Raw genomic sequence first — 27,182 nt, 5'->3', positions numbered from 1 at the left:
TATTAATTAGAGGGCTTCATATATTGTGAAATATTACTACCTTCATGTCAGCTCAATTCATCCCATATTGCTTTCTATGCTGAAACTCACCATTTACACTATGGTGACTATGCGTTCCTCCCCTTATGTATGCAATCTATTACTTTCATAACGTTGTCCAAATGCTTGCTCTATTTTCATCATTCTTATTTACATTCTCTGGAGTAGCAAGGGGTTATATATGATTGTCTTTTTCATATTTTAATATTTTTAAAACACCAAAATAAGGAGGATTTAAACCTTGTTACAGTGATTTAGTCACTTGATGATAAAAGCCATGTTATATTTCTTCCTGGTTTGTCAGGCTATTTAAAGCAAAGCATTGGTGGTAGCACAGTGATGTCAGTGTATTATGGCTAACTGAAAAGTTGCTGGTTAAACCCATCAGCTTTCTCCTGGGAGAAACCCTATAGCCTGAGAAACCCTATGGAGAAGTTTCATTCTGAACTATAGACTCTCTAGGAGCCAGCATCAATCCAATGACAATGGGTTAAAGTGCCTCTCTCACAGAGATTATATAGAAAAGCTCCTATTTAGAGCCCTTTGTTACGTTCATGCATATGCATAATTGCAAATACCGCTTGCATAATTATCAAACTTAATAATCTCTAGAACTTCCTTGTAATAGTAATGTTTCTAAATGAATAAAGCATCAGTCAGCAGTGTAATTGGTCTTCTGCTTCGTTATTGGCTTAAAGCACTAGCCGTGGTCCAAAAGGGAAAAGGAGTCTGAGAAGTTATTGTTACCAAGGGCCTTTCCTTCTACTGTGCAGCCACTGGGGGTAAAAAGAAAATCATAATGAAATAATGCATATTGATAGTCATCAAACTTAAAGAAAATTTATAAGTTTGAAGTATTTTCCTAAGCACTTCTTCTAAAAATGAAATGTTAAACTTTGTAATGACATCCATTTATATATTTTAGTATATATTTATGGAATATCAGCATAAGTCAGTCACTAAGCTACAAATCTGGCATAAAAATTTTAACTAGTTAATGTTCCCTGCCTTAAGAAGGTGACCCTCTGTTGACAAATTGCTAGAGGGAAAACAGCATCATAAAGAAAATGCTAAAATATGTTCTTAAGCATACACATATGCATAAAATAATGATGATGTAAGTTGTCCTTCCAAGGGAAATACGTGTGGATGAAACCTCCTGCATGCTCCCTCTGCACACAGAGCAGCCATGTAAAGGCCCCTGCGATTATACAGAGAGCAGTGGAAAGTGGATTATGACAGATATAACTAGGTTAAAATCCAGTACTTTACCATTTGATTTCTCTTTTGACATTATTTTGTGCTTGCTCTAATTTTTAATATTTTCTTTCAGACTGGGGTTTATCTGTTATTTTGTTATTGTTGTTAGCCTCCTTGACTCTTTGTTATGTTTTTCTGGTTTGAGGAACAAGAAACCCAGCCTTGTTGAATCCATAGAGACATAGAGATTAAGGGTTCCTGGGGTCACAGCAGGGGAGGTTGGAGGAAAACAGGGAACGGATGACAAGGAAAACTGACTCGGCAGTGAGGTAGTGATGGTACGACTCTTCTGGATATGATCGAGCTACTAAATTGTATGATGTCTGGGTTGACTGTGTCTTAATACAATTATGTCTTTGGTCCTTTCGGATGGAAGATGGGTACAGTTGGGAAGGGCTTAATAAAAAAAATGTGCTGGAATCACATTTTACAAGTTGAAAAGCTAATTCTCAAGAACACATCAGAGATGGATAGGGCAGGAAGGAATAATAAGATGCATAAGACACAGAAGCCGGAAACATAAGGATGTGCTCAGAAAAGTTAAAGAGCATGGACGAGGCTCTGATGGATGATGAGGTAAGCAGGGGTCTCATTGCATGGGGGTGGGGGCTGAGGGGGGAAGACACCTTGTGGGCAACTTCCTGAAAAGGGATATTGATGATTACACTCCATTGCTACATTTGGAATCGCTCGAATGTGCTTGCCTGGAAAAGCTGTCAGCTCTCTTGGATATTCAGTTCATGCAGTAGGTCCGAGGGAGTAATCAGTGCTCAAACCACAGCGTGTATGTATCCGAAAGAATTTTAATTCATTCGATGGGAGGTTTTTCCCCCTGAAATCCAGACACTTCCAGACTGCGAAGATTTATTTGAGCCCCTTCAAAATGCTTGCAGATATAACTATCTTGAATTTGGAGGGCAATGTTTCATAAACTTAGGTAGACTATTCAGTAAGAGCTTATAGGTTTTTCCCTTATAGACTTAATATTGCAGACAGTTCTAAATGCTCCAAGACGTCCCCAAAATCGGTGACGTGTATATGAAGCCTGACTGCAACTGCCTGCTAAAGAAAGCACTGGCGGCAGACAAGGCACAAACACATTCGATTGCATTTCATGGCCTTGTATTTGAGCCCAGACTATGTGCTGCTATCAGACTAAGGGGAGTGTAAAAAAATCATACTAAATAAGAAACAAGTTCTTTTCAGAAGGTCTATGCCTCAAAATCAGTTTGTGTAGTTCACACACAAGTGCCCCCCCCCAACAACAGAACAATATAACTATTACAGAAACGTAGTGGAGGACCCATTCTTCTTTCTCTGTTGTATTTATAAGAATAATAATACTAGGAATAGCAGTTTCCCAAAGTTGTCCTGTACTAGGACAGTGGGCATACAGAGACAATCTCTCGTTAGTTCGGCTGTGATCTGTTCCTCCTGTAAGCTTGTAGATAATCTTAACAGTTTCCAGCCATGGGAGGAGAGTTACGATAATGAGCAAAGGAAAATTCAAAGCCATGCAGTCAATTTCCACGAACGCGGATCTTCTAGAACAGAACAGAGTAGACCTGCCCCCTGTCTGAGGCTGTACATCGTTATGGAAGAAGAACGCCTCATCTTTCTCCTACTGGGTTTTGACTGCTGACCGGGTAGTTAACTCACTACACCACCAGGGATCCTTCTGAAAAAGATATCAACCAACCAAGCAAAATCACCACCATGTATTCTATTTCAACTCATTGTAACCTTATAGGTACAGGTGATACCTATACCAGGTACCAGAGCCCCTGCCAGTGCCCAAGACTGTAACTCTTTACAGGAGTAAAAGGTCTCATCTTTCTCCTGTGGAGCAGCTGGTTTTCAAACTATTGATCTTGAGGTTACCGTACACCACCAAGACTCTGAGAAAGAGAAACGAATTCTATCAAGGAAGAGCAGGTGAGTTAATGACTTATACGACTCAAAACCTAAGGACTAAACCAATGACCAGTTTTATTTTAAATTTATAGTTATGTGTCAAAAGGATAGTTTAGTTAATATCTTGTGGACTGACTAATGAATTACTAATGTCATTAATAAATTACCAATGTCATCAACATAATGGCAACTGACTTTTAAAGTAATCAAGAAAACAATAAAAAGTAATTCCACTTCCACATGACAATTCATATGAGTGGAGATTTTCTACCAAAGTCTAAAAGCATTGACCTGAAGCCCAACTATTTTTTAGGCCCCTCTTTGTTCTTCATAAACTAATCCCTAGGTGAAGGCGTATGGCAGTTGGTCAGCTGCTCAGCAGGGGACTGAGGTGACTGCACCATGTGTGGAAATGACCCTAGTGAGAAGGCTCCAAGAGAGTGAACAGAAGTTGGAGGCCTGCTGAGGATCAGGTTCAGAATGCACACAACCTGGCTTCCCCTGCCATCTATTGGCAAGTCACGTAGCTAGCCAAGATTGAAGAAGCAGGGAAATAACTCCTAATCGCTGAGACATGAGGCGAAGTTGCATCTCCAGTGTGATACATACACAAGTGGGAGAATTGTGGTTGTTTTTGCGAGCTTCCACATCAGAAGATTTAGGAAATTTAAAAGTTAGCCCTGTGTAGTTTCATATTTCTTTCATCATATCTACTTTATACTGCTGTATGACTTTATATGACAAGACATGAAACCATTTTTGTGGTGAAGTGATGTTTCTTTTTTTTTTTAAATTTTTTTTTTATTTTAACAATTTATTGGGGCTGATACAATTCTTTTCACAGTTCATACATATACATACATCAATTGTATAAAGCACATCTGTACAGTCTTTGCCCTAATCATTTTTTTCTCTTTTCTTCTTTTACATTTTATTAGGGACTCAAACAACTCTTACCAAAATCCATACATATACATACATCAATTGTATAAAGCACATCCATACATTCCCTGCCCCAATCATTCTCAAGGCATTTGCTCTCCACTTAAGCCCCTTGCATCAGGTCCTCTTTTTTTTCCCCCCCCTCCCTCCCCTTTCCCCCCTCCCTCATATGCCCTTGGTAATTTATACCTCGTTATTTTGTCATATCTTGCCCTATCCGGAGTCTCCCTTCCCCCCTTCTCTGCTGTCCCTCTCCCAGGGAAGAGGTCACATGTGGATCCTTGTAATCAGTTCCCCCTTCCCAACCCACTCACCCTCCACTCTCCCAGCATCGTCCCTCACACCCTTGGTCCTGAAGGTATCATCCACCCTGGATTCCCTGTACCTCCAACCCTCATATGTACCAGTGTACAGCCTCTGTCCTATCCAGCCCTGCAAGGTAGAATTCGGATCATGGTAGTTGGGGGGAGGAAGCATCCAGGATCTGGGGGAAAGCTGTGTTCTTCATCGATATGAAGTGATGGTTCTTAAATGTGGCTCTTCCGTCCTTGCTTTTGCAAATATGGACGTGAAACCCTAATAGCAGGATTGGTCCGCTTGGCCATTTCACTGGATATAATAGAATTATCTCGGAGGCAGGATGAGAAAATCTTGTGACGATCAAGAACGAAGAGCCACCAGCAGAGCACAGGTGAGAACCCGTCTGACATGGCAGAGGCAGCAAAGGCACCAAAGGCCACAAAGCTGAGACCATGAAAAAGAAAAGAGGAGCGGTGGTGGGACTGTCAGACAGAGCGTCAGGTTATCTGGCCCATGAAACAAGGCAGAAGCCAAGACACCATGTGTCAGAGAGGCTGAGAACAAGAAAGGACATGCCTGCCAGCAGTGGAGCACATGCATTATAGACAAAAGAACTGGGTCTTTAGTATGTTGTAGCCTGTTAAGATATTCCCTAAAAAATCCCATAATTTATCCGACTGAAAATTGAGGAAATGGTGTGGGGCGCATGTCTGACTTCTGGCTAAATAAAAGGGAAAGAGAACCCAACTATACACTATCTCAAGGCCAATTCCCACAAGCCAAAGGTCAGACATGTGTCTACTACCCTTTACCCTTTTTTGCATTATTTTGACACCAACCACCCCACCCACTGCATTCTCCTTCTCAGTTGGATAAATATGGTTGATGGCTACATGCCCAAGGGTAGATTAACAATGGGCTAAACTACTCGAGGGGTCAGTCCTTTAGGGGTACACATGCTCAAGTGTTCCGCTACTATACAAAAGATTGGCAGCTTGCTGAAATTCAGATCTTTGGGGGTTCCCCTTTGTTTTTCATACATAGAACCATAAGAAATAAGATTTTCATAGTTGTGGGACAATACTTGTGTCGTAAAAAAATTAACTTTAGCCTTAAAATAAAAGCCCACAGTGCATCTATGAACTGTTGCTGTTTTGGAAGTATCAGAACAGAAAAATATGGCAACAGTTGGACCTTTGCTAAATGTTACACCTTTCAACCCTACACTCCTTTAGATTCATGGAAAAGCTGTAATTGTAAACTAATTCTCGAAGAAGCCCTGCTGGTGGCTGCAATCCAGTTAGGGAGGCACAAGTCAGGGATGATGATTTTGAGCATATGCTCGAGCCAGTGTGGTGGGGCAAAGGCAGGGCTCCTGCTGTCGATGCTGATCCTTCTCAGGTGAAAAAAAAAACAAGATTTATTGCTAGTTCCATGGCCTTAAATATAGGCCAGCAACTCCATGTGTTCTTTTCTAGTGATTGAAAGCATTGACACATATTGTGTATAAAGCTTGACCCAAGCAAAATAACTCAGCTGACCCATGTTTACATTTCACTGCTGGCTTCCAAAACATAATCAGGATGGGCACGGTGACCAGTCTTGGCTCATAACATGGTGTTCGTAGTTTCATTCCCTTGGTGCCTTAGACGTTAGATTCCCTTCTGATTGACATTAATGTCTGCAGCTGTTCCTATCTGTCTGCCACTACTGAGTCCCCATCTTGTGCCGCTCAGTGACAGCAGTGTTTTATTTCATCTAGTCATTTGCTCAACAAACATTCATGGAAATCAACTATACAATAAACCGTGGGGGGAGGGCAAGCCCATTTGAATACTCTTTCAATTTTCTATGAGCAAATAGAGGGTAAACCAAATAGAAGTTCTTTCTATTCTTTTATCTTCCGTTTTGAGCTAGTGGGGCGATGTAGGAGAATTCTGACAGGAGGCTGTGTGGGGACCTCCTCTAAAAGACACGCTGAACATTTTGACCTGTGAACTGTGAACAAAACACATCTTCCTTTTTACATCCCTGTGGTGATCAGCTTCCCTACCCCTGACGAAAACTCTGACAGGTCATCTGGCTTTTGTTTTCACTCACTCCTAGATAACACAACACCTTCAATCTCTGTAAATCAAAAACAGTCTCATTTCAATATGTAGAATATTTATCCAAAAATTCCACACTTGGCCTAATATGAAACCTTCTTGTTTCCCAACCCAGATTGACTTCAGGCCAGAAGTTCTTTCTGTGCATTGCTTGCCCCAGTCAGGGCTTCTTGCAGCCACTCGCTGCTGTGAGTTAGGATACTACACAGATCTTTGTTGGAGTGCTGTCTTCTTAAGTCGCTTACCCTCCCTGCCTTTAAAGGTATGGTATAAGCAGCTCTTTTTTCATTTCTTCTGAGCTTTGCGGAGGTGCTGTAATGGAATCCTGTCTCCAGAGGAGCCCATGACACTGGGGCTGGATCTGTATTCTAGTTGGTGGTTTATCCTCCACCTCGGCACACCACCGGGTGCTTTCTTGCTTTCTCCACTGCCATTCCCTAAGTGGTCCTTTTGCAAATGGTCCTCTGATAAAGAAACCAAAACCTGCTCTTGCATTTTGCATGACCCAGTCTGATCCAGAAGAAACAGTTATGTATTTGTTTCAAACACAGGGAGTTCAAGTCAATCTCAATGCACCTCTCTTTGATGCTATCAACAATGCATGTTGTTATTATTGTTGTTGTTGTTGTTGTCAGATGCTCTTGAGTCAGTTCCAACTCATAGTGACCCTGTGTGCAACAGAACAAACACTGCCTGGTCCTGTGCCATCCTCACAACTCTTGTTATGTTTGAGTCCATTGTTGCAGCCATTGTGGCGATTGATCTCCTGGAAGGTCTTCCCTCCCCCACCTGCCACCTCCGACATTCTGCTTCACCAAGCATGGTGTCCTTTTCTAGGGACTGGTTTCTCTTGATACCATGTCCAAGGGGCGTGAGATAAAGTATCTCTATCCTTGCTTTTCAGTAGAATTCTGGTTGTACTACCAAGATAGATATATTTGTTCTTCTAGCAGTTCATGGTACTTTCACTATTCTTTGGTAACACCATAATTCTCCTACATCAATTCTTCTCCAGCCTTCCTTAATCAGGGTCTTACTATCACATCTCACTGTCAGCTCATATGCATGCACTGACACTGCAGGGCTTTGAATGTTTGTTTACTCACATCTAACCAATCAGAGCCATGATATAACATGGACCGCTCCAATTTGCGTAAGCACCCATAGTGATTCACTTACACCAGCAGCTGGACTGGTAGGGATGTCTCTCCCCTCTGGTCTCTGTATTAATTCACATCTTGCATCCCTTGCCCACACACACTCACCCCCTCCTCCTCCCGGCTAACACATCGCGGGGTAGGGGTGGGGGGGGAGGGGGAGGGGTGGGGGAGGGGAAGGGGGAGGGGGTGGGGCATTACTATGAAAGTTATTTTTCAAAGTCTTGTTTTTTTATCCAATTAGAAATGGATACTCTTGAACCAAAACAAAAACACTGGTCATATGAGGCTGGTTTCAAAATGAAGGTTGTGTCAAGAGCAGAAGAGAGCAATAATAGTATTGCAAGTAGGAAATTCTGTGTTAACGAAAAGCAAGTGAGGGAGTGGTCGAAAATGAAGGCTAATTTGGAACAGATTCCAAAAGGTAAAAAAGCTCATTGTGGTTTAACGTCTTTTTATGGGGCTCTAGAGAGTTATTTGTATAAATGGGTTATGGAGTGTCATCAAAATGGTGACTGCATAACATGCATGGGAATCCGCATACATGCTCTATAAATGGCTAAGGATGACAAATATAAGGCACCAGGCATTGAAAATTTGCGGTGTCAGCAGCATGGTGTACCTGCATCATGAATAACTTTGGCCTACTATGTTTGTGACAAAGAATAAAGATTTCCCAGAAATTACCACAAGACCTTGAAGAAAAAAATTATGTCATTCCAGTCATTTATTATAAAACAAAGAAGGATTTATATTTATGACCTGGAAGATATTGGGAAAATGGATGAAACTGCCATGACTTTTGATCTTCCAAGCAACAGAGTTTAGGAGAAAAAAATATTTTTCTCAAAACCACAGGAAATGAAAAAAAAAACACTTTACAGTTGTTCTATCATGTTTGGCTAATGGAACTAAGCTGCATCCTGTCATGATTTTTAAAAGAAAGACCTTGCCTAAAAAGATCAATTTCCCACCAAAAATTACTGTGGGTGCACATGTTAAAGGCTGGATGGATGAAGACAGAACAAAAAAAATGTCTGGAAGAAATTTGAAACCGACGACCAGGAGCAGTCTTAAAGAAAAGCCATTGTTACTTGTTTGGGATATAGTCGGAGCCCACCTATCGTATGACATTAAAAAATTGGCAAAATCTAGTAAAGTTATGTTAGCCATTATTCCAGGTGGACTTACATCTGTACTGCAGCCTCTGGATATATTTTTGAATAAGTCTTTTAAAGACCGTGTGCGAAGGATGTGGCATGAATGGATGTCATCTTGTCAAGCCCGAGTAACAAAAGGAGGAAATCTCATGAAGCCTGACATAGAGTTAATAGCAAAGTGGGTTCGAGATGCATGGGAAGACATTCCAGAAGACATGGTGTGACGTGTCTTCCAGAAATGTAGTATTAGTGATGCTATGGATGGCAGTGAAGACTGTGCGTTGTATGAAACTGACAGCAGTGATGGGGATGACTGCGATCTCAGTGAGGACAGCGTCTATGATGATTTCACACCAGCTGAAGCTCTGCATTGGAATACGAATGATGATGAGGAGTCCAGTTTTGAAGGATTTTTAACTCTTTACATTTTAGCTTGGTTGCTGATTGAGCTCAGGGACTAATACTCTTAAGGTATCATTCTTGATAGCTTATTGTTTTTGTTGAACCTATTTTCCACTTACTGTGCTGGTTTACTAATGTTAAATGACTTGTCCTATTATTTATGCTTTTATTTAAAATAAATATTTAAATACATTACCCCACTGATGCCTCATTTTTTTAAATTTTTTTCATTTGTTTTGATTATTGAAACTCACTAATAGCTTCTGCATTTTCCACCCTAGGGTTAGACTTTTCTGGTTTCCCAGGTAATAATTAGGTACCTCAGCTTATACTCAGGTCAGCTTATATTCGAGTCTATATGGTAATTTATTTATCATTTGTTATTTCTGAAAATACCCAAAATATGAGTCCTTATTTTGCTACACATACACACACACACTTATAAAAAGAAAAACTATCTTAATTTGCACAACAGTTAGCTAGGAACTTTCTAGCAAACAAAAATCTATCATTCATGACCATCAGAATTTGGGGAATTCTCATGGCATGGAAAATAATGAGTTAATTTTAGAAACTGAAAGCATGATTTCCATTTCCTTGCCTCTACTTCAGCTGTATGAACATGGATAAAACACAAAATATTTTAAAATGTCTATTCAGTGTGGTTGATTTGAGGACCTTATGAGATCAATATGAAACCAATTATTAAGTGGGAGGTATAAAACAAATGCCAGCTTCTATTCTTAAGGATACCTAATAATAGATTTTTTTAAAAATCAAGCACTCTTCCTAACTTCTCCAGGATAGTGGTGAGAGACTAGCAATGATGATCCACCTGTGACTCTGAGGGGATTGCAAAGAATCACATAATAGAGCAGCAAGAGCATGAAAGCGGTTTCTAAACCTTGGGCTAGATACTAAAATAAGTCCTGTATGTTAGTGGGGAATCCATTACATAAACTTGGTGATTCTGCTAACTAGAAATATTACTCTGATCTCTTGGGGTTTTTCCCAATCACATTTCTGTCAAGTCCTGTTTCCGGTGAATATCCTCAAGTGAGTAAGTGCAGGAGTAAGGAGAGCATTCCAGTCACATTTTACAATGGTTCTAGAGAGAATGGAGGATTTTGTTCTTATAACTGGTCCAACCATCCACTAAATCAATAGCACACTATATAATATATTTAAAATTGTTCTCTTATTAAGAAGCATCACTCTTTCAGATTTTGTGGTATTTGTTTCACTTTCACACTCAACAATAGGCTTTCTTTTTATTCCTAATATGAAAGGAAACCCCACTCACCTAACAGGATGAACACACTCAGCATATCAAGCTGAACTATAACTGAATTAAGATTTAAAGGCTCTGATGAGGGGCCAGGCCATGCCCTTGAGTCTATTTTCAGTATTCCTCAGGGACTTCCTTGCTGTGCTCCCCTTGCTGCTCAGCTTGCACTCCCTTCATGTTTCCCCTGGTTTGGGTGAGTCAGACAGGACATAACTCCTGCACTGTGTCTCCAGTGCTGTTCCCTGCAGCACTGTGGGTCACTGAGGGCCCACCCCTACAAGTACTCTCTGTGCCTTGGCTACTCCATGTAGGAGTGTCATCTTCAGGGCCTGGTGGGCCAGGGTGCAGTTCTCTCTCTCTCTCTCCCTCTCCCTCTCCCTCCCACTCTCCCTCTCCCTCTCCCTCTATCTCCCTGCTCCCCCTCCTGCCCTTCCCACCATGTGGTCTGGGAAGACCCCTCACTCTCCCCATCACTGTATCTTTAGTGCTATCCTCTGTAGTGCAGTCTTCTGGGGAGGGGGGTTGAAGTAGCTGGGATTGGGGTCAGATCTCTTTGTTTGTTCACTGTTTCCCTCAAGACTTGGTGCAGCAGGTGAGGTTTGGTCTTTCTCTCCCTTTCTTATGGAGATATAAAAATACCTTCCCTGTTGGTGGGTTTAGTACCCTTTTAGGCCACTATCCGCATCCTCTCCCTCTCTCTCTTTTTTCTTTCCCCCTGCTTTTTCAGTTGGCCTCCAAATGCCCCCCTGTGTTGGGTCAGACCACTGCCAGGGTGTCTGGCCCTTGCCCTGGGAATTTATGCAATTAGTGGCTTTGCTCCTATACCTCTTGTGCATTTTAAGCTTGCTTCATTGTACTTATCTTTTTGTGCTTGGCTTATTTTGCTTAGAATAATTTCCTCCAATTCTTCCCATGCAATGATGTGCTTCATGCATTCATCACTGCTTTTTAGGGATGCATAGTACTCCATTGTATGTAGGTACCAAAGTGTTTTTTTTTAATCCATTTGCCCATTGATGGAAACTTATAGGTTGCCTCCAACTCTTTTCAATTGTGAGCTGCACCATGATGAACATTGGAGCACAGATGTGAGGCTGTGGTCTGTTTTTAACCTCTTCTGGGTATATGACCAGTAGAGGGATTGGTGGATTGCACCTCATCAGACTCAATCAGAAAACATACAAAAGGGTCATCAGACAGACCTGGAACTATTTATATTCCTCCCCTTCCTCCTCCTCCTCCTCCTTCTCCTCCTCCTTCTTCCATCTTATTTATTTAAGATAGGAAACATAAACAATTCTGAAAATAAAACAATAGTAACGATGGTTCCAGGGGGAAAGATGGAGGGGGAGCAAAGGAATGGGGGAGCCAACAAATCCAGGAAAAAGGGAACAAAAATATCTAAAACTGCTTGTGAGGAGGGTGTAGAATGCGTGCTGAGGATTGATCAAGTGCAGTGTAGCTGAGAGGAGTTACTCACTCCGAGTTGAATGAAGGTTGAACATGATAGTGGGACAGGAGGATGGAAGAGGAAAAGAACAGTTGAAAAAGCAAAAGACATTGATAGAGATATAAATATGGGCATTTATGTAAATATATTAATATATAATGATAGGGATATAGGTCTATGTACATATATTTATATGTTAAATATCAAGGTAGTGATAGTAGCTAAATAATCTGGTGTCAATTTGGGGCTTGAGATGATTAAGAGTGAAGGGGTGGAGTCTAGTCTGTCAATTGGTTATAGCCAATGAGGCCTCTCTGTGGGCATGGCCTTCTCCTGAGGATTCTGGGAAATCCTATTTTTGCCTAGTTGGAGGTGGGAGATACTTTTCTCTCTTCTCACTCCCTGAGAGACATCCCTGAGACATGAACCTTTCCTAATGAGGGCTGAGATGCTTACAACACCATTGGATCCAAAGAGTTCCAAACCACTGGCCTGTTATCTCCCTGCATTTGACGTCATTTCATGTGTTTTGTGAGTCTGAAGAGGACTTTATAGATTGCTTTCACACATATGGGCTGATATAGGAGTTATGGCCTTGATCTGGACTGGGTTGGGATGTTTTCTCAATATTCAACTGCTCTTGTATATAAACCTCTTTATTATACACATATACATGTCTATGATTTTCTTTCTCTAGTCAAACCAGACTAACACAGTAGCAGACAGACATTGGGCCTCTACTTAATTCCTCCCTCAATGCAAGAACACTTTGTTCTAAGAAGCTGGCATTCTGTGATGTTCACCTTCCTGACAGAATAGCTGAGGTCAAAATGCATACCTAAGAAAATGTGGTGAAGAAAGTTGATAGTTCCAGGCTATTAAAAGATATAGTGTCTGGGGTCTTAAGGCTTGAAGTTAAACAAGCAGCCATCTAGCAGGGAAGCAGCAAATCCCACATGGAAAAAACGCAGCAGCCTGTGTGATCACAAGGTACCCACTGGATCAGATATCAGGCATCAGAAGGCAATCATATCAATGAGAATGAAATGGGTCAGAGTGGAGACCCAAAGCCCATCTGTAAACAACTGGACATCCCTCACAAAAGGGCCATAAGGAAAGGACAAGCCAGCCAGGGTGAAGAATAGCACTGACTAATCATACAACATTTCTCTAGTTCTTTAATGCTTCCTCCCCTCCAACCACTATCATAGCCCCAGTTCTACCTCACAAATCTAGCTAGATCAGAGCTTGTATACTGGTACAGATAAGAGCTCTCAATACAATGAAGCCAGGACAGATAATTCCTTAGGAACAATAATGGGAGTAGCAATACCATGACGGTAGGGGGAAGGTGGGGTCCCGAAGGGGGAGAAAGGGGAAGCAGATTGGAATGATCCACGTATACCTCCTACTCCTATTCCAGGGGGACAAAAAACAGGAGACAGTGAAGGGAGACAGCAGATGTATAAAATATGAAAATAATAATTTATAAAAGGGTCATGAGGGTAGGAGGAAGGGGAGGGAGGGATAAAAGAGAAGCTGATACCAAGGGCTCAAGTCAAAAGATAATGTTTTGAAAATGATGATAGCAACATATGTACAAGTGTGCTTGATACAATTGAGGTATGGATTGTTATAAGATGTATTAGTCTGGGTAGACTAGAGAAACAAATTCATAGACACTCATATGTGTATAAGAAAGAGCTTTATATACAAGAGAAATTCAATATTGAGAAAACATCCCAGCCCAGCCCAGATCAAGTCCGTAAGTCCAATATTAGCCCACATGTCTGATATCCATCTATAAATTCCTCTTCAGACTCATGCAACACATGCAATGACACAGGATGCAGGAAGATCCCAGGCCAGTGGTTGGAAAGTGTTGTGGATCCAGTGATGGTAGAGACATCTCAGTGCTGGCAGGGGTCTCCACATTGTGCCTTCAGCTCCATGTGTCATGTCAGAAAGCAAGTCTTGCAGGGAGTATGTGTCCCACTCCAGCCAGCTACCATATATACTTGTGTATAAACATTTTTTTGTGCTGAAAAAGCTCTCCTCGGCTTATACTCGAGTGAGGGCCCCACTTCCCTGTTCTCTGGTGCAGTGCAGGTTTCTACAGTCTCTCCCGCTCATCCGCGGGTGCCTGCAGTCTCTGTGGGTATTCCGATGTCTGCTCATCGCACCACTTTTCTCCTGCACGATGACGGTGTTTCTTCTTTCTTGTCCGTGCTGTACTGGGCAAGAATCTGCCCCCTTCTGTGTGCTGGTACCTGGGACTCACCGCATCCTTGTCAGATGATTGTCAGATGAGGCTGCTCTTCTTCGCCCGCTCTTCTCCAGGGCTGTGACCAATGATGGAGCCTTTAATGTCTTACCCGTGCTTGGTCACGCCCCTTTCTATCCTCCCAAGCATTGCTGAATACAAGTATCAGTATATCTCTGGTTTTGAACATACAGTACGTTTATTTACAGTACTTAGTCTGCTATATTTTATTTTTTATTTTCTTATTAACCCCTATCTGGACCAAGTGTTGACTATGCTTGCATAGAGCAGCCTGTGTTAGGGCTCATAATATAAACGCTGTGTTGTGTATGCACTGTGTTACTGCATGTGTTGCGTTAGCACTTCCCATATATAAGCGTTAACACTGCGTACACAGTGACACAGTGCATATTGTGAGCCCTAACACAGGCTGCTCTATTCACAAAGTCATGTCAGCACATTGTGGAATATCATCAGCCTCCATTAGGCCTCAAACTATATAAGCTGCATTGTACATATGCAGTAACGCACTGTGCACAGTTATTGCTGATATCATATTGTTTTTATTGACAGTTTTCCACTTACAGAGCTAGTTTACTGCTTTATCTTTGAAATAAATATTCAAAAATATTTAACCTACTGATGCCTCAATTAATGTCTACTTTTAGTTTGAAATTTACTAGTAGCTGCTACATTTCCCACCTTAGGCTTATACTGAAGTCAAGAAGTTTTCCCAGATTTTTGTGGTTAAAATTAGGTGCCTCAGCTTATATTCGGATCAGCGATACTCGAGTATATACGGTATTTATCTCCTTAGTGCCTCCAAGTGAAGTCATCAAGCTGCAACCCAATTGACAGGCTAAACTGCATACCTTCATCTTAAGTCTCAACTTGACAACAGATTATGTAACTTTTGCATAAGAGCTGTAAGAGTCCCCAATAAAGTGATTTTTTGTAATTCAAGGCTCAAGCTGAAATGTTGAAAGATTTTATGGTTAAAATAAGAATTCACTAAGTATTAAAAAATAGAAGGAATACACATTATTGTGCCAAAAAAGAATTGGTCGACATTTAAACATTTCAAGAAACAATATATGATCAAAAACCCATGGAATTGAAGGAAGAAATTCAAACTGCACTAAAGATATTAGCAAAAACACAAGACTCCAGGAATTGAAGGAATACTAGTTGAAATGCTTTAAAAAGCTGCCAGAAGTTCAAGGGACTGTCTCTTGGTCTATGCACAGAATGTACATGTGCATGATTAAGTGCATGGAAGTTGTTCCATTCTTTGCAATGATAAGCATTGGTTTTTCTAAAATCCACAATAACTATTTTGCATAAGACACACGCAAACTACTTTTGGGGATTTTCTGCTACCAGCCAACATCCATTGAACATCAGCAAGATTTCTCTCATTCCTCATTCAGAAGACTACCCTCTTCAGAATCCAGCTTGAATTTCTGACAGCTCCCTGTGAATATACTGAGGCAATTGATTTTAATTATTTCGAGCAAAGTTCATTTCCATTACATTTGACATCATTAGTGATGTGCAATAATTTCTAAATTCTGCTAGGTCTGTTAGTTCAGTTGACCAGGTAACTAACTTCAAAAAATCTTGACACAGATGAGTATGTAAATGCATCCACTTTGTAAAACATTCAGATAAATGGTGTGCCCTGGTTGGATCCTTTCACCACATTTGTTCAATCTGTATACTTAGCAATTAATCTGCAATAATGCAGACAAATCCAGTATCAGTACTGGATTAGGTTTACTAGCAACCAGTGACATTCATGGCACACTTTTCCTTGCCAAAATCAAGAGAAACTTACTGATGAAAATCAGCAACTGTAGTTTTCAGTAAAAATTACAAATCAAAGTCAAGAAAATAAAGATCCTCACAACTGGACCAATGGCCAACATTATGATAAATGGAGAAAAGCTTGAAGTTGTCAAAGATGTCATTTTACTTGAATCCACAATCAACTCTCATAAAAGTAGGAAACAAAAAAATCAAAGGAAGTATTACATTAGGTAATTGTACCTCAAAAGGGCTCTTAAAAGTGCTAAACAGAAAATATATCACTTTGAGGATTAATGTGCTCTTGACCCAAGCCATGGTGTCTTCAATCCCTAAATATACATGTACAAATTGGACAATAAGTAAGGCAGAACAGGAAAAACGGATACATTTGAATGGTGGCATTGGTGAAGAATAGTGAAAAGATGAAGGGCATGAGGAGCAAACAAACCTGTCTTAAAGGAACGCTCCTTAGAAGACAGGACAGCGAGATTTGGTCTCATGTACTTCGGATGTAGAAACCAGTCCCTATGGCTCATATCCATGCTTTTGTAAAAGGACAGTTATCATTTGATAAATACTAAAATCTTTGTAACTGTGACCATAAAATACTCAAGTCTTGGGTTTGCACAAATATATTCAAAAGTTCTACCATTAATACATTTACTTACTAGTTTAATATCCCTTTTCCTGATGACACGTATTCACACTTTTACCCCTTAAAGTTTTAATACTCTTGTTTTCCCATTTCATTGACGAGTTCCACTTCTGTCTAAGGAGAACATGCAAATAATAAGACAAAGATTTCTCCATATTACCAAGATGAATTTTTCATTTATCCACAGACTTCTTTGCTGCATACACTACCTCCTCTCTGAATCATCAATCTCCCCTTCTCGACTGAATCAGGTCAATCTGTAGTCACAAAAGCTACAGTATCTTCCATATTAAAAGTTCTTCTTTTTATTATATACCCTTGCTTTCCTAATCCATTTATGTTTTTCCTCTTAAAAAGGCCAAAAACCTGGTACCCATATTTAGTGTACCTTTCTCCCCCGGCCTTTCCATGCCCATTCTTCTGAACCAATTTCAGCTTAACTGTAATCCTTACCATGCCAAATTTCTTTTCCTGTATAACAATGCCTTCTGTCTTGCAGTCAGTGAAGTATTTTATACAACCAAAATAGGAATCTATAATGTGGCACCAATAGTTAAGTGTTTGACTACTAACCAAAATATTTTTGGTTACAGCCCACTGCATTAGACCACCTTGACTACAGAATCAAATCCAGCAACACTCATATATGTAAGAGAGAGGTTCATATAAAAAATAACTGTAGATTAGGAAAGCATCCCATCCCAGTCCAGATCAAGTCCATAGTTTGATACTTGTCCATAAATCCCTCTTCAGACTCATGCAGCCACAAGCAATGAGTCAAATGTAGGAAGATCGCAGGCCCAGTGGGTGAGAAAGTCTTATAGATAAAATGGCAGTAGAAGCTTTATAGGGCTAGCACCTGTCTCCATTCTGCATGGCTCCTCAGCAGGAAGGTGAAGGCAAAGGTGGGTGGGGGGGGTTCCCAGCACTCTCCTTACGAGGAGATAACACCCACAAGGAGGCACCATCAGGCTACGGCCTGAGTGACAAGCTAGACTCCACCCCTACACTTCAAACTAACTTGAAATTATGTAACTACCACCCTAGATGTGTCTCAACAGAAAGACCCAGCATTCTATTTCCAAAGGTTATTACTCAATGCCATTGAGTTGATTACCACTCATAGTGACCTATAGGACAGAATGGAATTGCCCTGTGGGTTTCAGACAGTGTACATCTTTATATGAATAGAAAATATGTTTCTGCCACTTAGCAGCTGTTGGTTTCAAACTGTTGACCTTGAGGTTAGCAACCCAACACAAAAAACCTATAGAGCAGTTATACTCTGACAGGTGGGTTTCCATGAGTTGAAGTTGATTTTATGGTGCTAGCTTGATTATTTTGTTTATTTTCTCAAAGTATTACTTAAATAACATGTTCATAGTTAATCGTTACTTCTTTAAAGTCTCTTATCTTTCGACTCTCAGAACCCATGTTCTCCTGGTTTATTTCCTACCATACTAATCCTCCTTCTAAATCTCCTTTTTGGACTCTTTTCCCCTTCTTCATGCCTGCATGTTAAAAATCACAAAGAGCTTTTGCTTATACTCTCTCCCTTCTCTACTATACATACTATTTAGATTACCTCACAGACTATTATGCCTTTTAATAAAATGTATATCCATGTAGTGGGTAGATTCATGTCTTAGGACATTATCTCTGTACTAAAGCCAAAACATATATATCTAGCAGGTACTTGATATTTATATTACAAAAATTATATTTAAATTTCTAAATCATATTCCATATCTTCCTTGCCTTATTTCTCTTGAAAAATTTCATCTCCATCAATAGTCATATCAACAACCCAGAAGTCCTTTATGACTTATCTCTTTCTCAGAATCCACATCCAGGAGTGATCAAGTCAGATAGACTTCATATTAAGAATAAAACCTATCTCTTTATATCTAAACTATTCCATTATAGTTCAAGTCATTTCTACTCTTACCTGCCATTCAGAATTAGCCTACTAACTGGTACTCCAATTTCTATCTGAACCTTTCTTGTATTTAGTTTCCATTCTGTTTGATAGACCAACACTTCTAAAAATCCTATAATGTCTTGCTGTAGCTTTTAAAATAAAATCTGTACAAAATAAGCACAATCATATCTTCTAATATGAAGCAAATTTGATTTTTTATGAAAGTTCAAAAATTATGCATATGTACTTTTATAATTAGAAGCATACCTACTTCCAACAGGCTAACTTTGACTCATAGTTAACTTCTGAAACAGTCTATAGCTTCTCCTTCAGAATGTCAAGACTGTAAATCTTTTCAGAAGCAGTCTCATCTTTTTCCTGTAGCTCAGCTGGAGGATTTGAACTGCTGACCTTGCATTTAGTAAACCAATGATATCCTACAGCAACATTAAGCCTCCTTAGAAAGCATAAAGAATTATCAAAGAACTCCTTAAGAAGAACTCCTTATGAAGAGCAACAAAGTAGGAGGCCTTGCACTACCCGATCAGAAAACCTATTACACAACCACAGTAGTTCAAAGAGGCTAATACTGCTACAGTGATAAATATATAGAAAAAAATGGAACAAAATACAGAATCTACAAGTAAATGCAGTCACCTACAGGCAACTAATCTTTAAAAAATGGGCCAAAAACACATTGCATGGGAAAAAGGCAAGCCTCTTCAACAAATAATGCTGGAAATTTGCAGAAGAATGAAACTATACCCATAACTCATGTCATGCATAAACATGAACTTAAGATGAAGATGAACTAGACACCTAAAGGTAAATCCCAGAGATATAAGGATAATCAATGAGAAAATTGGGACAAACTTAAGGACCCTATCACAGGGAATATACATACTACCCAAAGTACTAAAGGAAACACACACCAAACTCACTGTCATTGAGTTGGTCCCAACTCATAGCAAACCTATGTCACAAGCTAGAACTGCCTCTTGGTTTATGAGACTGTAACTCTTTACAAGAGTAGAGAGCCTCAACTTTTCCCACTGAGTGGTTAGTGGTTCTGAACTGATTGTCCTGCAGTTAACAGTCTAATATGTAAACACTCTGTCACCAAAGCCCCACAGTAAGGGACAACATAGGTGACAGGGGTCGACTGGAAATGAAACACTTATGCACATCAAAAGACTTCATCAAAAGAGGAAAGAGAGGACCCACAGAATGGGAAAACTATTTTCTAATGACAAATGGACAAAGGACCCACAAGCGGGAAAATTGCATCCTGGAGATGCAAATCAAAACAATGATGAAATATCATTGCACAAAATAATAGCCTAATTAAACACACACACACACACACACACACACACACAGAGAAAATGAAAAACAACACATTCTTGAGAAGGTGTAGAGAGACTAGAACTCATATACTGCTGGTTTGCTTTTAAACATGTCCAGCTATTGAGTAAAATATGATGGCACTGCAACTTCCAGGAAGATGGTGACTGAGTAACACATACCAGAAGGACTCAACAGAAATCAGTCCAGGAAAGTTACTAAGAGGGAAATTCAACACTGCTGGATTGCAGGAGGACCACCATAAAGATAAGTAGGCACAGACCCACAAGTTTTCAGGGCCTGGGGGCTTTTGGCTTACCACAGTGGAGGCCAGCTAGGCCTTGACCTTAGGCCCACCATTGTGTCAGCTTAAGATGGGGCAAAGAAGTCATATGCAACAATTAAGAGAGAATTCTTGGAGGAAAACTTCCCCAGCTTAATGTATGAAAACCAAGCAGCCATTCAGTAAGTTGGAAGAACACCAACTAGACTGAATCTCAAGAAGAAGTAATCAAGGCACATAATAGTTAAACTATCCAACTTTGAGGAAAAGAAGAAAATCATGAGAGCAGCTGGGAAAAAACAAGCAATCACATAAAAAGGTTCCCAAATAAGAATATGCTCAGATCTATCAGCAGAAACTATGAAAAAGAGGTAAGAGTGGAGTAACATATTCCAAAAATTGAAGGAAAACAACACAAACCCAAGAATACTCTACCCAGCCAAATTATCAATCAAGATAGATGGAGAAGTAAGAGTCTCCCCAGACAAGGAAAAACTCAAAGAATACGTTAGAAGAAACCCAGCCCTATAAAAGATCCTTGCCAACCTAGTATGGGCAGAATAATAATAACCAGGCATAAATAAGAGACCACCACATAGAACAACCTCACCCATGGGGCAACAAAGAGCAAACAGACCCCAAGATAGCATTGGCTTAAGATGGAAATAAGTTTAAAATGATACACACACACATTCACAACACACTAATAAGAAAGGAAGGTAGGAAAACACCCAACACAAAAGGTATAAGATGACATGACAGAGTCCGCAGATGGAGATAATAACCCTGAATATCAATGGGCTGAACTCAGGCATTAAAAGACTGAGGCTAGCAGACTGGATTGGGAAACACAACCCATCCATCTGCTGCCTACAGGTGACACATATCAAGGCTACAGAAAAATAGGCTGAGCATCAAAGGCTGGAGAATTCATACCAAGAAAACGGGAATTAAAAAAAAGCAGGGGTTGAAATCCTAATCTCAGATAAAATTAACCTCAAAGTGCAAACCATTAAAAGAAATAAGGAGGTCAATGAATGTACAGATGTGCTTTACACATTTGATGTATGTATGGATTGTGATAAGAATTGTATGAGCCCCTAATAAAACGTTTAAAAAAAGAGAGATAAGGAGGGACATTATATAATACTCAAGGGAATGGTAGACAAAGAACCATTACACATTGTAAACATATATTCCCCGAATGAAAGACCCGCTGAAAAACGTCAACAAAACACTCCAAAAAGGGGGGTAGGGGGAAAATCACAGTCTCACCAATTATAGAGGGTGACTTCAATATACTGCCCTCTGGAAAAGATAGATCATAGGGAAAGAAACTCAACAAGGAGGATAGAGATCTAAAAATTACAATTAGACAACTTGACCTGATAGACATTTACAGAACTTTTCATTAAAATATATATTAAAAATTAACATTCTTTTCAATCCCGTGTGGCATAAATTAGAAGATAGACCATATGCTGGGTCATAAGGCGAATCTCCATAAATTCAAGCACATTGATATCATAAAGACTTCTCTCTCTGACTACTGTGCCATAAGACTGGAAATCAACAAAAAGAGGATGAAGAAAAAAATAACAATTAGAGGATGAATAACTCTAATGCAAAAGAAGTGGGTACTGGCACAGATCAGAAATGAAATTAGGAAATTTATAGAAACCAACAAGAGTGAGAACACAACTGACCAAATCTTATGGGACACAGCAAAGGCATTTATCAGAGAAAGTTTCATAGCATTACATGCACACCTGAAAAAGGAAGTGAGACTCGTGATTGATATGCTGGCACAAAATTTACAACAAATACCTCAGAGTCAGCAGGGCAATACTACTAATATCAAAAGAAAATAAATAATAAAATTCAGGGCTGAGATTCAGGAGTAGGAAAAATAAGAAAAGTATGGGCCAAATGAATGCTGCTAAAAGTTGGATTTTTGAAAGGATAAACAGAATCAACAAACCGCGGCAACCCTGACCAAAGAAAGGAGGGAACAAATCTCAATAGCAAGAATAAGGGATGAAAGAGGGGTCATTACAACAGACCCTAATGAAATCAAAAGGATAATTTCACAGTACTACAAAGGATTGTACTCCAATGAATTCAACAACTTCGAAGACATGGAAAAATTCTTGGAAAAACAATCCCTCCCTAAACTATCCCCAAAGGATTTAAAGAATATCAACAGACTCATAGCATCAGAAGAAATAGACAATGTTATAAAGGGATTATCATTAAAAAATCCCCTTGACTACACAGAAAAATTCTACCAAGCATTTATGGAAGAACTAACACTAATCCTACACAAACTATTCAAAAAAATAGAAAAAGACAGAAAACTCCTGAACTCCTTTTATGCAGCTAGTATAAATCTGATATCAAAATCTGGCAAGGATCCCACAAGATTGATAACTAATACAAACATCCCTAATGAACATTGATGCAAAATGCCTTAACAAAATATTGGCCAATAGAATATAAAAGTATATAAAATAAATAATCCACCATGACAAAGTGGGATTCATATCAGGGATGCAGGGATGGTTCAACATACAAAAGACCACTAGTATCATTTACCACATTGATATGAAAAATTATAAGAACAACATGATAATATGGATAGATGCAGAAAAAGCATTCAACAACATCCAACACCAATTCGTGTTTAAGACACTTCAGAAGATAGGAACGGGAGGAAAATTCCTCAAGACAATATAAGATATATATGAAAAACTAACAGCCACTGTGATAGTCAATGGAGAAAAGACTAAAACAATCCCACAGAGAAACGGGACCAGACAAGGATGCCCCTTATCCCCACTCTTATTTAACATCATATTGGAGGATTTAGCTAAGACCATAAGGAAAACAAAAGACATCAAAGGTATTCCTCTGGGGAAGGAAGAGGTCAAATGATTGTTATTGATGATTTGATTTTATATATGGAAAATTCAACAAGCTCCACAAGGGGAGTACTAGAAGCAATAGAGGAGTTTGGCACAGTGGCAAGATATAAGATCAACAACCAGAAGTCTATTGGATTGCTATACACATCGGATAAGACCACAGAAGAGGAGATCAAAAAGGTGGTACCCTTCACAATAGCCAAACACAAATTGAAATATCACGGAATATACATACCTGACTAAGAGAACAAAAGAGCTATATGAGGAAAAGTACAGACAACTATTACAAGAAGCCAAGAGTGACCTCCACAAATGGAAGACTATCCCATGCTCCTTGATGGGAAGACTCATTATAGTAACAATGTCAGTTCTGCCCAAGGTACTGTTTACATTTAATGTAATCCCGATACAATTACCCTCACCTTTCTTCAAGAAATGGAAAAACTGTTTACCAACTTCATATGAAGAGAGAAGAAGCCCAGGATTAGCAGAGAACTCCTCAATAAGAAGGACAAAGAGGGAGAGCTTGCTTTACCTGACTTTAGCACATTTTATACAGTCACAGTTATCAAAACCACATGGTATTGGTATAATGACAGATACTCAGACCAATGGAAAATAACTGAAAACCCATAAATAAAATTGCCAGCATACAGACATCTTTGATAAGGGCCCCAGAAATATCCAATGGGAAGCAGATGCCCTCTTTAACAAGTGGTGCTGGAAAAAAATGGATGTTTAACTGCAGAAAAAAGGAAGCAAGACCCTTATCTCACTCCATGCAGAAGAATAAACTCAAGGTAGATCATAGACCTTGAAGTAAAACCCAAACTATTAGGGCCATCAATGAGGGAATTGGGACCAATTTGAGAACTATGGCACAGGGAATACATAGGTTATCAGAAATAGGGAAGGACAGAAACACAGAGAGGCACAAATTGACAAGTGGGATATACTGAAGATAAAATACCTCTATATCAAAAGAAATCACCAAGAGAGTAATAAGAGAGTCCATGGACTGGGAAAACATCTTTAGCAATGACACATCAGATAGAGGCCTTATTACAAAAATCTACAATACTCTGCTAGTTTCCAAAAGCAAAAAACTAATTGCCACTGAACAGGTGGGCAAAGGACCTGAACAGAAGTTTCACAGGGGCAGAAAGTGGAATAGCCAATAAACATATGAGAAAATGTTCCTGATCTTTATCCAAAAGAGAAATACAAATTAAAACAACCATGAGATACTACCTAACTCCCTCAAAGATAGCCCAATTCAAAACATCAGAAAGCAATAAGTATTGGAGGGACTGTGGGGAGACAGGAACTCTCATTCACTACTGGTGGACCTGTAAGTATGTACAGCCACTATGGAAGTCAATCTGGTGATATCTAAAACAGATGGAAATTGAGCTACCATATGACCCTGCAATCTCCCTACTGGGCATATACCCAGAAGTGTCAAGAAACAAAACAAGGCCAGACATCTGTGCTCCAATGTTCATTGTGGTACAGTTCACAATTGCAAAGAGTTGGAAACAACCCAAATTTCCATCAACAGATGAGTGGATTAAAAAATTGTGGTATATACACACAATGGAGTACTATACATCTCTAAAAAGCAGTGACAAATGTATGAATCACATTGCCATATGGGAAGAACTGGAGAACATCTTGCTAAGCCAAGCACAAAAGGACAAGTACAACTTGAATCCACTGAGGTAAGCTTAAAAAATGCAAAGGGGAAAAGGTACTGTAAACAAACAGTCCTGGGGCGAGGACCAGGTAGTATGGTAGGGGCCTGTCCAAGTCCAGTGATATATATGGTAGCCAACTAAAAAGAAGGTGGGAAAAGCAAAAAAATTAAAAAAGAAATGGGTAGCAGGGGAACAGGGCACTAACCCACCCAAGAGGAAGGTATTGTTTATATGTCCATAGGAAAATAGGGACCAGACTTCAACCAAGTGCTCCAAGATGTGAAGGCAACTTGCTGGCATGGAGTAGGGAACCAGTTGAGAGGTCTGAGGGGCTGGCCTCAATCCAAACTATGTGGACAGCTACCCCTCACCCCATAAGAATTTATTTCAGAGGACAGCACTGAAGCTGCTGCTCAAGGAGAGGAACATGTCTGATCAGAGCACATGGGAGCAAATGAATGGGGAGGAAGAGAGTGGAGCACATCCTGGCCCACCAAGCCTTGACGATGATATTCCCACTCAGAGTAGCCAATCCACAGAGAAGAACATATGACTGGTCTCTCTATGAGACACAACATCCCTCACTGACTCATATCCCTACTGGGGACACTGGAGACACAGTGTGGGAATTGTGCTCTATCTGATCTCTCCACACTGAGGCAAAACACTAAGGAACGTGCAACAGAACAGCAAGGGGAACAGAACAATGAATCCCCCAGGGAATACCAAAAATAGACTGTGGGGCCAGGGCTTCACACCCTATCAGACTGGACTGGAAAACACTCCTAAAGGCCAACAAACAGTCCTTGAATTAACTACAAGCTTTCCTTTTTTGTTGTTGTTGTGTTGTGGTTTTGTTTTTAATGGGCTTTTTGTTGTTGTTTCGTTTTCTTTTGTTGCTTTGTTTTTGCTTTGTCTTGTTTTTGTGCATGTTATTATTTCCACAGGTCTGTCTAAATAAAATAGGCCAGGTGAACAATCTGGAGGAGAAAACAATGGGACCGGCAGTTCTGGGTGGACAGGGGAGAGTCGGGAGGTGGTGGGGAAAGGAAGTGGTGTTAACAAACCCAGGGACAAGGGAAAAACAAGTGATCCAAATTGGTGGTCAGGAAGGTGTAGGAGGCCTGGTAGGGCATGATCAAGGGTAATGTAACCAAGAGGAATTACTGAAATCCAAATGAAGGCTGAGCATGATAGTGGGACAAAAGGAAAGTAAAAGGAAATAGAGGAAAGAGCCAGGAGGCAAAGGGAATTTCTAAATAAAGACATGTACATTATGTAAATATATTTGTATATGAGGATGGGGAAGTAGATTTATATACACATATTTATAGGTTTAGTATTTAGGTGGAAATTGGGCCTCCACTCAAGTACTCCCTCAATTCAAGAATACTTTGCTCTATTAAACTGGCATTCTATGGTGCTCACCTTCCCAACAGAATCACTGACAACAAAGTGGTGCATAAGCAAATGTGGTGAATTAAGCTGATGGTGCCCGACTATCAAAAGATATAGTGTCTAGGGTCTTGAAAACTTGAAGGTAAACAAGCGGCTCTCTAGCTCAGAAGCAACAAAGCCCACTTAGGGGTAGTACACTAGCCTGTGTGATCACGAGGTGCTGAAGGGATCAGTTATCAGGCATCAAAAAACAAAATTGATATCATTGTATGCTCACTTCCCTGATACGATCGCTGAAGACAAATGGGTGCATAAGCAAATGTGGTGAAGAAAGCTGATGGTGTCTTACTATCAAAAGATATAGCATCTGGAGTCTTAAAGGCTTGAAGGTAAGCAAAGCCCACTTGGAAGAAGCACACCAGCCTGTGTGATCACTAGGTGTTGAAGGGATCAGATATCAGCACCCCCCCCCCCAAAAAAAAAGCATATCATTGTGATTGAGGCAGTCTGTGGAGTGGGGACTCAAAGCCCATTTGTAGGCAACTGGGCATCCCCTTATGGAAAAGTCATGGGGAGAAGAGCCAGTCAGGGTGCAGTGTAACAATGATGAAACATACAACTTCCTCTAGTTCTTAAATGTTTCCTCCCCACCCACTATCATGATCCCAATTCTACCTTACACATCTGGCTGTACCAGAGTATTTATCACTGGCACATATAAGAACTGGGAACACAGGGAATCCAGGACAGATAATCCCTTCTCGACCAGTGGTGAGAGTAGCAATATCGGGAGGGTGGAGGGAGAGTAGGGTAAAAAAGGGGAACTGATTACAGGAATATACATATAACCTCCTCCTGGGGGATGAAC

Source organism: Tenrec ecaudatus, chromosome 2 (assembly GCF_050624435.1).
Source record: "Tenrec ecaudatus isolate mTenEca1 chromosome 2, mTenEca1.hap1, whole genome shotgun sequence".
Classification (NCBI taxonomy): Eukaryota; Metazoa; Chordata; class Mammalia; order Afrosoricida; family Tenrecidae; genus Tenrec; species Tenrec ecaudatus.
The sequence above is the reverse complement of the archived record's forward strand: the minus strand, read 5'-3'. Positions refer to the sequence as shown.